This window comes from Scylla paramamosain, chromosome 15 (genome assembly GCF_035594125.1).
Source record: "Scylla paramamosain isolate STU-SP2022 chromosome 15, ASM3559412v1, whole genome shotgun sequence".
NCBI classification, from domain to species: Eukaryota; Metazoa; Arthropoda; class Malacostraca; order Decapoda; family Portunidae; genus Scylla; species Scylla paramamosain.
In genome coordinates, this window is record NC_087165.1 from 15,743,215 (window position 1) to 15,756,011 (window position 12,797).

Below are 12,797 nucleotides of genomic sequence, written 5' to 3' on the forward strand. Positions count from 1 at the left end.
CCGGTGCTACTGAGGCTGAAGGCTGAAGCTTTAACACCAACACCATCACTGACATTACTAGCAATGCCATCACCACCAATACTATTATCACTATCAACAATAACATAAGCAAGAGCTCTACTACGGTTTGTACAAAAACAACAACAACAATAAGAACAACTACAACAAAAATAAGTACTACTACTACTACTACTACTACTACTACTACTACTACTACTATATCCACAACAGTAGACACCACTAAATTAACAATACAAGAGGCACAACATTCTTATTTACATTTCTTTCCAGTTAATCTGTGAGTCACTAACCGGAAGAAAACACTGATCTGATTTTTTCTTCTCTTTTATCACAGGGCAAGGATCGATAACGCGCCGGACAGCAGCAGTGAGGCATGGTAAGTAAGGCTCTGCTGCCATTACCTGTACTCTGGCCAAGCTTATTGCCTCTCACTTCACCCTCGTCGAAATATTTACCTGTGAAAATTGCCGAAGTGTGACGCATGAATGGACTTTGAATTTATGACTGTTGGAATGACTAAAAAGGGGGTGACTTGTTTGACTACGACATGATGAGTAACGGAGATGATTGCTTTAGTGGCGGCGGCGATGGTGGTGATGGTGGTGGTGGTGATGATGTATGTGGCTGGGCCTTGTTTTCTGAGAATCTTGAGGAAGAAAAATAATAATAAAAAAGTCTAAGGAGTTTTCGTTGTGTCAGTGCGAAGGGAGGGACTGAGGAAGGTAAGGCGGAAGGAGAGAGAGAGAGAGAGAGAGAGAGAGAGAGAGAGAGAGAGAGAGAGAGAGAGAGAGAGAGAGAGAGAGAGAGAGAGAGAGAGAGAGAGAGAGAGAGAGACCTTTCCCCCTATAAAAAGAGGACAATATTAACAAGAAAAACCCCACTAACTTAAGTAGCAGGAGCGAAAGGAAAGCATCGGGGCGCCTCAAGCAGCTTTCATTATGGGAGGAGTGAGAAAACTCCCTCACGACGACTGTTACGTTTTTCAGTGAGCGGCGAGAGAGAGACATGACGCTCGCTTTATTGTGTCGGGGGTGAGCAAAGTGGAGGAAGGATTACGAATAACACCAGTAACACGAGCCCGCATGTGTGATTCTCCGGGAAATACAAGCGGTCTGAGCGTGTTTCTTTTCGACTAATTAGACAGTTGGGTCGATAAAGCGAGAGTTTTCAGGAGACAGGTGTGGTGCGAGGAGCTTACGTAGGTGGTGATGTGGGGGTGTGTGACGATGCTGGTCTGTTATGAGGTTCGTGTTGTCTCTAGGTAATTCAAAAGTTCAAGTAGGAATAAGATCGAGGTACGTCATGAAATATTACTGGAGAGGAATATTGTAGTTTTTGTGTGTGTGTGTGTGTGTGTGTGTGTGTGTGTGTGTGTTTAAGGGGAAGAGGGGAATGCTCGTGTCCTAAAGACTTTGCGTGTAAAAGGTGTAATGACTTGTTGTGCAGTTGTGCGAATTCAAGTCTTTAGAGGTTTGCAAGAAGGGTGCAAACATATGTTACGTAAAGAGGTTTCAATATACATCTCAAATTTTTGATGACTTTTCTAACTGTATTTTATAGTGACCAGCAATTCAGTGGGCATTTTTTTTATATTTTTTTTCTCTTACCCTACATCAGTATACCTCGCATATAAAAAAAAGTTTAGCGCACACACACACACACACACACACACACACACACACACACACACACACACACACACACACACACACACACATGATTCACCACTGACACACCCTCCTCCCATGTTATATTTTAGCCTTCTGCTCCTGCACCCCACTCATGAAATATAACATGCTCTGTGACCATGATATTGTATTAGTTTTATAAAGCGTTTGTTTTTTTTTGCCGTTGTAATATTTGGCCTTTCACACCACGCTCTCTGGCTCGTTAGCCCTCACGTGGCTCCTTTCATTTCTGGCAAAACATTATTGCCCAGCAGCACATTGGCAGCAGTCTGAGCAGTTGTCATGAGGCAGGCTGTGAAAGGGATCTAGTAAAATAGTTCTCCGTTGTTGTTTGTTTTGTTTTGTTTTGTGTGTGTGTGTGTGTGTGTGTGTGTGTGTGTGTTTACCTAGTTGTATTTATTTAGTTGTACTCTTAGTGTAAAGCTTTTGACCAACCTCTTCATCTATTTGTTGTTGAATTTGTTCTCAAAGTCACAAATATTGATTGGTCGTACATCATCCGCAATCGGTATATTCCAATTCTAGTTTTCACTTCATCCAGTTTTCATTTCTTATTTGAATTTACCAGAGGAAATACTAATGTCGATGTTGTTATTTCTGTAACTTCTATTTACAGTATTATTGTTTTCTTTTTATTGTTTTCTTTTTTTTTTTAATGTGGCCTTCAAATTCGACCTGAAAAAGACCTAATAACTATTGTCTCTATAAATTAGGTGCTTGCACTTTCAAGTCATGGCCGCAACTATTTCTTCCTAGATTTTAAGACGATAATTGGCTTCCACGTGTGTCTTACTTAATTTTACGAAAGGATTGATATCAATGTTTATACAATTTTTTCTCTCGTCTTTATGTTTGGAATCCTCATCTCATGTATTCTATTTTGAATCTGTTTTATTATTTTTTTCATTCTACATCTTCCTTGAATATTCATATATTTTTAGCTTCCTGTTTACTGTGTATGTGTCAGATTTTTGCATTATCTCGTATACTTGATTATCTATACATGACTTGTTGTTGATGATGATATGGAAATTAAGTGATGCTAGTGATGACGATAACAACAACAACAACAACAACAACAACAACAACAACAATAATAACAATAATAATAGTAATAATAATAATAATAATAATAATAATAATAATAATAATAATAATAATAATAATAATAATAATAATAGCAACAGCAGCGTCAACAGTAGCAGCAGCAATAACAGTAGTACTACTACTACTGCTAGTAGTAGTAATTCAAGTAGCAGTAACGATGATAATAATAATTTGCCTTTCATTTATAATTACGTGAAACCAGTGGCTGAAAAAAAATGAACACGTAAATCATGAAAATTAATCTAAAACATGATTAAATTACCAAAGAATAAAATTAGAATTCAAAGATATCAACACGTGTATTGCAATCATCTTCCAGGAAAGCTTACTGTTATAGATCTATTGCGAACTTGTCGGGTAAAGTTCATTCTTGTACATACATTCATGTTTGTAATGTAATAACGGTCATTTCCTGCTGTGATGGGGAGCAGCAGGGTGTTGCAGTGACATAGTTTTAGGCGGGTCTCAGGGCTTGAGTACTTTGGTTCCACTGGAGATGAATAATTCACTATGTAGTGGAGGTTCAGGTGATGATCTGCTCATTGCACGGGATGTAGTAGGGATCCGTGGATGCTTATGCATTGCTACTCTTTTCTGTACTTTTCAAGTTTGTTAATTTGTGTTTTGTGGTGAGATTATAACTAGACCAGAGAAGTCTTAGCTCAACTTGAGAAGATTACATAATCCATGTCAGTTTAATTGGCAGTGGCTTACTAGCCCATTCTGCTGCCACGCTTTTATCGAGAAGCCAGGAGAGATATCCAATACAAAGTGGTGGTTGATAGTTATTTGAAGCAAGAATGGCTTGTGTGGTTTAGGAATTATGTAGCAATGTAAGACGTCCGCTTTGTCTGGACAATATCAATCACAAACGTATTCATTGGACTGAAATTTACAAATGAGAAGGTACAGACAAACGTATGAAGAGTAGACAGAGAGGCAGCGATGGACGGAATACGAGGCACAGGTGACGAACTGCTTTGTGGCCCGTGCCAAGAGTGGCTGTATTTCCCACTTTACACACACACACACACACACACACACACACACACACACACACACACACACTCTCTCTCTCTCTCTCTCTCTCTCTCTCTCTCTCTCTCTCTCTCTCTCTCTCTCTCTCTCTCTCTCCTTCCTTATATCCTGCCTTCCTCGAGCATCTAAGAACAATTTCCTTTCTCATTTTCTCTTGAGCTTCCTGGAGACAACCGAGACGATAAGATAGGAGGTCCAGAGACGAACTAAGTATTTCCTTGTAGAGAAAAACGCAAGCTTTCCTCTGACTCAAGGCCCCCTCTTAATTATTTTCTTCATTCGCAGCCATTATTGCAAAGAATTCTATATGTCGCACTGTTCTGTATTCTTTGTATTACTGTGCGAATCGCGAGTTATGTTTTAAAATGGAGTTTTGAGAAAGAACATGATGCCACTCGGATAAAGGAAGTGGAAAAGAGAATGTGTTGAGTTTTTTCTAGAATTCTCAGACTTGCATTACGTGTCCCGGTGATCTGCACATCCACATAACATCCTCACATTTTTGATGCATAGAAAATGTTGCCTGAATTAAATACTTTTTTTTTTTTTTTAAGAGGGATTTTAGTTTTCTTATTTTCAGATTTATCCATTGTTTTTATGTAGCACACACACACACACACACACACACACACACACACACACACACACACACACACACACCACACACACACACACACACACACACACACACACACACACACACACACACACACACACACACTTCTTATCTCTTAATACGAACTCCTCATATTTGTAAATACCAGAAGATGTAGACAGGTGAGTCGCTTTCTCCACCTCGTGCGTGGGTTGTCTTGTGTCTTGCTGAGTTCATGAGCACCAACCACAGCTGCGCCACGCATTGCTTTCGCTAGCTGTAACAATAATACTATTTTGTTTTTCTGCACAGGTTTAAGAATATCTCTTTTTATTATCTGGTGCACCAGTTGTGCTACATTATTTAACACTGAGTTCCTAGCGGTGTAATGCGGTTGTGTTATATGGGTTTGGTTTGCTTTGATCAGAAAATATATGTCGTTGGTCTTAATGAGAATTTTCTGAAATAATTAAAATCATAAATATGTTATAAAAAATCTTTTTAATCATGAGATTACGGTTCAGTTGAGATGAAAGCATGTGTAAAGATTACCTGCTGTTACAGCGGTGTTCTACGTTATGGTGCTCATGATTGTAAAATAATAATAAGAATTCTTCGTAGCAAAATTTCAGTAATGTTTCTTTTCATCTGTGATACGATTCTTTAACGATCACACAACGTCTGGCAGTAGCAGCAGCAGCAGCAGCAGCAGCAGCAGCAGCAGCAGCAGCAGCAGTGAGACGAACTTTTGTGGCTGGTGTTGTTTTTTCATCTTTTATTTTGTGATGGTTTTCGCCTCTGTGTTCCCAATTCTCTCCTACCACTCCTCGTCGTCCCTTTCTCGATTGCTCCTGTGTGCTATCTCCCTTCTTCCTCAGCAATCCTTCTCCCTCCCCGCTTCCTCTGCCTCTTGCCTTCCGTTTCCCTTTGCCCTCTCGCTTCATCTTCTCTTACCTTTCCTCTCACTCCCTTCTGTCTGTCCCTCCGCGCCAAGCCGCTTCCTCGTCGCTCCCCCCTCTTTTTTTTTTCTTTTCTTCTCTCCTCCTGCCTTCCCTCCTTCACTCCTCTTAGTCCTCTAACCCTTCTCCTCTCCCCATCTCCTCGCCTGTCCTCTTCTCCCCCCGTGTTGGTGGCAGCGACAAATTGCACGTCAGTTGCTTGCGATTCAGTCACAAATATTCCGGTCAGCCTGACTTTCATAACTAAGCCTCTGTTTCAAAGTGGAGCTCTCATAGTTTCCGACGGTGCGATCTTGTGTTTTTTGTTGTGATTTCTGCACTTTCGTCATTTTTACTGTGGAGGGGGGGGATGGACGCTGAAGGAGAGGAAGAAGAATGAAAATGTATTCGTTTCACTTCTGCTTCTTTGTTTATTTATTTATTTGTTGTGTGTTGTTGTTGTTGTTGTTGCTGTTGTTGTTATTTCGTTCTCTAGGTCTACGTAGTGTTGTTGTTGTTCTCATTCTTTGTTTTGTTCTTCTTTTCTTGCTTTTTTCCTTCCATTCCTTCCTTCCTTCCTTCATTCATTCTTTCCTTCTTTTCCTTCCTTCCTTCCTTCCTTCCTTCCTTCCTTCCTTCCTTCTTTCCTTCCATCTATCCATCCATCCATCCATCCATCCATCCATCCATCCATCCATCCATCAATCCTTCCTTCCTTTTCTTCCTTCCTTCCTTCATGTCTTCTTTTCTTTCTTTCTTTCTTTCTTTCTTTTTGTATTCTTCCAAAGGGTGCAAACAAACCAACTCTTGAAAATAATATTCTACCGCCGGCCACCCTGCCTCGGGTCTCACGCATGACCACGGGGAAGGTGAAAAATAGAAGCGGCTGTGACCATCCTTGAATACGTTTCAGAATTAGTACCCAGTCAGTATTTCTCTAGAATAAAACCACAGATAGAGAGGAACCTTTAATCAAGCTCGACTACAGCTCTCCGATATCACTTGGAATCTGCCGAAATTAAAATCCTTGGAGTCGAAAAGAAAGATAGGATTCGTGAAATGCAGGAGATCAAATAAATTCTTCGGTCTAGCCTGGATGATTGAAAACAAAACGAGCCATCTCTTGAAAGCTTAATTACAAAACGCTGGGATCGGCTGACGGGGGTCGCCTTCAGGGAGAGCTATTTTCAAACAATTAGCACACGTCAGATATTTACCCGAAATAAACACAACGAGAAAGCAAACATAGAACTGCATTATAGCCTACAAAGCTTAAACGAAATGGTAAAGTGTTCCTTATTCATATACAAAAGAGAGGTAAAAATGGAAAGATTCATAATAATCTTGGGTAACTCTGTGATATAACGCTCGGCTCGCGGCTGTAATGCAGGGAGTCCCAATGCTGGTTCACGGTAGTTTCTTGGTGAGGGGTAGATTCTCATTCTCTCTCTCTCTTTCTCTCTCTCTCTCTCTCTCTCTCTCTCTCTCCTCTCTCTCTCTCTCTCTCTCTCTCTCTCTCATGATAACCAGTATCTGACAAAAAGCAAGTCTGATACTGGACAAGTAAGAATTGTTGGCAATCTCTCTTCTTCCCAGCTCGTCATTTCTCGAAACGGAACTTTCATGAATAACAGAATATATGTAAAGGAAAAGTGTTGTTAGAATATTAGCTTACACCGATTGTTCAAACATTGGAGTGGCTTTTTGTCAACAATGGCATCCCTAATTGTCTTGACATGCAGCGATGACACTGAAATGAGTCATTCCTTTGCTTTAAAACTTACCTAGGATGAGAGAGCCACAGATTTCTTTTGAGGTTATCCAGAGAGATTTAGACAGACTTAAAAACATGATCTGTCGAATACCAGATATCTTTGAAAAGGATTTGAAAATACCGTATTTGGGATAATTACTACTACTACTACTACTACTACTACTACTACTTACTACTACTACTACTACTACTATAAATAATAACTATCACTACCACTATTACGAAATGAATGTTGTTCACAAAACATTAAATTTTCTCAAGCAAATCCTCTTAATATTGTCGTCATTATCGTTATTGTCATTTTTTCCATTGTCACTTTTGTCATTTCGTCATTATCATGATTGCCATCATTGTCGTTGCCCTCCTTCTCCACCTCCTCCTCCTGTTTTACATCATCATCATCATCATTATTATTACAACTACCCATCATTAGCAGCAATACAGTCACGAATCCCAGAACCTTGCACACACACACACACACACACACACACACACACAACGAACAAAAGTCACACTGTAGTATGGCAAACAAACGGATAAGCACCCGCCACACGCCGCTACCACACACTGCCTCCCTTTGTGAATATAGACACGTTCACTTCCACACAGCAAGGTAAATAATAACAGGGAGGTGTTTGGCCATGGGGTGAGGGCGGCACTCGGCTCACCCATAGAGATCGATGTGTTGATTGTAGCACCACCACCACCACCACCACCACGCTACCAGTATTTCAGACCACTTGCTCGAACCACTCGCTGAACCGCTTACGAATCCGCTTTGCTCACCGCCCATCTGAACGGAACAGTAGCGAAACCGTCACTCTGCCATGCGTCGTAATCCATCATCGGGTTCTTACCTTTCCGAAAATTTATTGCTGCTTCTACGTACCCTGTAACACTGCATGTGGTCAGAATGTTTAGCATCAAACATTTCACATTTGAAACCATAAAGTATTTTCTATGTATACTTGCATTTATCTTTGAAACCGGGAAACAGTTAATATGGGTGCATTGTTTTGATTTTTTTTTTTACTAAGTTCACTTTTACTCATAAATAAACACAATAACTTTCCAATTACTCATATGTTTCTTGCTCAGTCCATGTGTGCGTGTGTGTGTGTGTGTGTGTGTGTGTGTGTGTGTGTTGGCGTCGCTTTATAGCTATTCTCGCACGGGCGGAGCAGCGTGGTCATGAAAAGTGTGGTGTGCGGCTTGGACCAACCTCACGACCTGTAAAATAGAGGGTACCACTGCCGACGTCAAACGGGTGCCCGCGCCTACAATGGAAAGTCATGGCCTATGCATCACATGGCCGGGGAGGAAGAGGAGGAGAGAGAGAGAGAGAGAGAGGAGAGAGAGAGAGAGGAGAGAGAGAGAGGAGAGAGAGAGGAGAGAGAGAGAGAGAGAGAGAGAGAGAGAGAGAGAGAGAGAGAGAAACAATGGTAGTCGCCTTCGAACTTCCGTCTGTTCGGACAAAGAGAAGAGAGAGAGAGAGAGAGAGAGAGAGAGAGAGAGAGAGAGAGAGAGAGAGAGAGAGAGAGAGAGAGATAGAGAGAGAGAGTTTTCAGGTATCTTCTCATGACCTTGAGGGTGTTTTGTTTGTGTTTCAACATGGTAAAGAAAACGTCATCATTTACCCACATTATCTATCACAAAACACAAAGCAAATCTTAGCACCCAAACTTAAAATAAAAACTACCCTAATTTTTTGGGGTCTTGTATAGAGTAAAGAACACCATCAATGGAGTCACCTGGGACGGAGCGTGAAATCTATTTAGGAGGCAGCGGCAGGACTGAGCTCTTCAGGGGGTTTCTGGTGAGAGGCAAGGCGAGAGGGACTAGTTTAATGCATTTACTGAGGGAGCCACAACGTTGTTAATCTTCTTGCCTCGGGGACCAGACTGTGTCACGCCGGGACGCGGAGTGGAAAGCAAGACAAAGAGAGTAGACGATACAAAGGAAGCAAAGTAGCCAAGTTCAGGAATTAGATTATGCGGTATTGGCGATGCACTTGACCAGAAAATTCATAGGAAGAGAACAGTGTACCAAGCAGTGCCTGGGAAGCCGTGGAGAAGTGGTACTCGATGAGGGAAAGTTCGGGGACGAGTGTAAGGGAAGAAAAGGCTCAAGGAAAAAAGGTATAAGAAAAAAAAATGTGCTAGAAAAATGGTACTGAAATATAGGATGCATGTAAAAGTGCATAGCAAAAAAAAAAAACCCTAGAGGAAAGTAAGGAGGTTGAAAGCTAATGAAAAAAAAAGGCACGAAAAAAAAAAAACGCACATGAAAGGCACAAAATTAAGACGCGATAAAAAACATGGCAAAAAAAGGCACAAAAACTGTCACAAGGAAAATAACACCCATGAAAAAAAGTTTGCATTAAACCTGACCTTTAAAAAAAAAAAAAATCGATGCTACATGGACATACTAGGAACACAAGACACTTTCGGACAAGTACTAGTAGTTTGTTTGATTCAGGCCACGTGGAACCATCAGTGGCACAAAGCAATCCACCCAGAAGCTCCTAACCAAACCCTGATGAGGCCAAGACAAGAAGACAAGATAAGACAAGCTGGACTCGATACTCTTCACAGGTGACCCAGGCCGAGGCAACACAACCCGGTTCACTTCCAGTTCATCGCAACCTTTGAACCACCGCTAGCCTCAGTGACTGACTGACCGACCCTTAGTTTCGGGCACCGTGCGCGCCTAACAAGTAGACACCATCCCACCTAATACAAACGTAACCCGCCTCGCCTTGCCTCGCCTTTGCCCAGAATCTGTTCCTATTTCCATCTCAACCCCGAAGACCTCCGGAGCAGAGGCGGAGTCAAGGCTCGGGTGAAACAGGTAGAAGACAGGAAATGGAGACAGCATTACAGCAACGGTTTAAAAATAACGCCCTAAATGGTGCAATGAAGTTACCTCATTTTCGCGGCATGACTGCTGTTAGTGTTGCTGTTGTTTGCTGTAAAAAACGGAGGAAATATAGATTCACATGATTCTTTGTTGTTTTGAGACGAGAGCAGCAGCGTGTGGGAAGGGAGAGGAAAGGAGGAAAGGAGAAGAGGCCCGAGTAAGAGGGAGACGCCTAAGTAAAGGGTAAGAGGACAGGGAAAGGGATGTTTGCCCAGCTTTAATTCGTGAGCAACTCCAGCAGAGGAAGAGGACGAAAAGGAAGGGTGAAAAAAAAGGATGCAGGAAGAATGAACAGAAGGAAGAAAGCGAAGAGGAGGAAGTGGAGGAGGACGAATCACAGGGGAAGAGAAGGAGGAGGAAGAGGAATGAGGAGGGAAGGAAGGAAGGAAGAGAGGGTAGAAAAAAAATCAGTGAGCCAGTAGAAAGATGACGGAAGAAAAGTCTTAGTTCGACGAGGAGGAGGAAGAAGAGCAAGACATGGATGCAGAAAAAGAAGGGGGGAGATTTGAGAAAAAGGGATATACGAGATAGTAGGAAGACGAACCGGGGAAGAAAGAAGAGAAGAAATAGGAGAGGAGGAGGAGGAGGAGCAGGGGGAGGAGGAGGAATAGAAGAAGGCAAAGGAAAAGAGGTCAAGAAGGAGGAGAAAACAAAAGAGAAGTAAACGAGGGCAAGGAAACGTGACTGAAGACCGTGGAAATGAAGGAGGGACGAAAGTAAAAGAGAAGGAAAGAAAAAGGAGAAGCAAGTAATGAGAGGACAACGAAAGGAGGGAATGGAAATATTGGAAACAACTTTTGCTCTCTCTCTCTCTCTCTCTCTCTCTCTCTCTCTCTCTCTCTCTCTCTCTCTCTCTCTCTCTCTCTCTCTCTCTCTCTCTCTCTCTTAACAATTTGGTGGAGGAAGGAAGGAAGGAAGGAAGGAAGGAAGCAAAGGCGGAAGGAAGGAAAGAAGGAAGGATCTACATGCCTCCCTTGACAGCAAAACATAACGAAGGGTAGATTTTGTAGTATCTTGTCTCCTCGTGTTCCTCTTTTTATACCTGTGTGTAGGCGACATGAGTGTGTGTGTGTGTGTGTGTGTGTGTGTGTGTGTGTGTGTGTGTGTGTGTGTGTGTGTGTGTGTGTGTGTGTGTGTGAGGTTGTTTCTGTGTAAGATGGAAAATAAAACTGGACTGAACCGTCAAACAGATATTTTGTGGAGGGAAGCAAAAAATACCACCCAGGATTGACAGTTTCTTGCTTGACGTGGTAACACACACACACACACACACACACACACACACACATACACGGCATTCCCCCCCCCTCTCTCTCCTCTCTCTCTCTCTCTCCTCTCTCTCTCTCTCTCTCTCTCTCTCTCTCTCTCTCTCTCTCTCTCTCTCTCTCTCTCTCTCTCTCTCTCTCCCCCGTGTTGTATGTGTGTGTGTGTGTGTTTTTGTGTCTGCGTGTGTGTTCAATATCCCAAGTCACATCTTCCACTACACCTTTGTTTCCACACTCAGGAAAGAAATAGAGGCGTACAACAAGTCTGACAACCTTCAGGGAATAACAACGCCGGTAACGCTCTTTCCTTCCCTCGTCACAAATCAATGGCATCTCTCTCTCTCTTATCTATAAATGAGCCACCATCAGCTAGCTTCACCTCTCACAAGCCTGCCACTCATGTTTAATTTATCGTGCTTTAGAATACATTTTCACTTTGCAAGGATCTTTAAAGAAGTAACATGAATGCTATTTCTTATTTAAGCTTGATTTAAAAGCTATACTGATCATGATGTTTTTTTCTTAAGAGTATAAAAGTAAAAAAAATGTAAGAGATAACCACGTTACATCGTTACCTCATTAAGTTGACATTTATAAAAATTTGCATACATTCATATAGTTCTTTTAAACTGAGCCTAAAGTCTTTAATTTCCTTAGTGATCAATAAAAAAAATAAGGGACACTTAATAACACTATCACAAAACTGAGAGAAAAAATATTGTTCCCACGAAAACTCCCGTTATAGATAAAATGATTTTTCTTGATGTAATTTTGTGAACGGCAATTATAAGAAACTGACCTTCGGAAATTCTTTACTTGCTGCAAAACTTTCTCATTTCGCATATTAATTGCGTTCTTCGCCTGCAAACTGAGTGACGCGTCACTGCATCGTGCGCAAACATGGCCAGGAAAATTATTTACACGGGGAAATGTTAACAGAGGAAAAAAATCGATACTTTTTTTTTTTGTCAGAATCCCATTTATTTTTCTCGTTTGCTCTGTCATGTTTTCTTTTTATCTGAGCAAAATACAAAAATACAGAAAAAGTAACAGCTGTGTGAGTGCATGCGTGTGTGTGTCTGTCTGTATGAGCGTGTGCGTGGGCTTGCGTGCGTGCGTGCATACCTGCGTGCGTGCGTGTTTGGGTCAGTGCCTCCAGTGACGGTGTAATCCGCTTCACCTCCTTTGATTCCACTCTGCTGTCCAGTGATACCTCGCCTCTTTTGTTTTGTTTTCACTCCTTGCATGTGTGTGTGTGTGTGTGTGTGTGTGTGTGTGTGTGTGTATGTGAGAGAGAGAGAGAGAGAGAGAGAGAGAGAGAGAGAGAGAGAGAGAGAGAGAGAGAGAGAGAGAGAGAGAGTGGGTGGATGGGTATGTTTCTCTCTCTCTCTCTCTCTCTTCTATATCGGTCAGTACCTTACCTGTGTTCTGGCTCAGGTGTTTCCTTCCCTC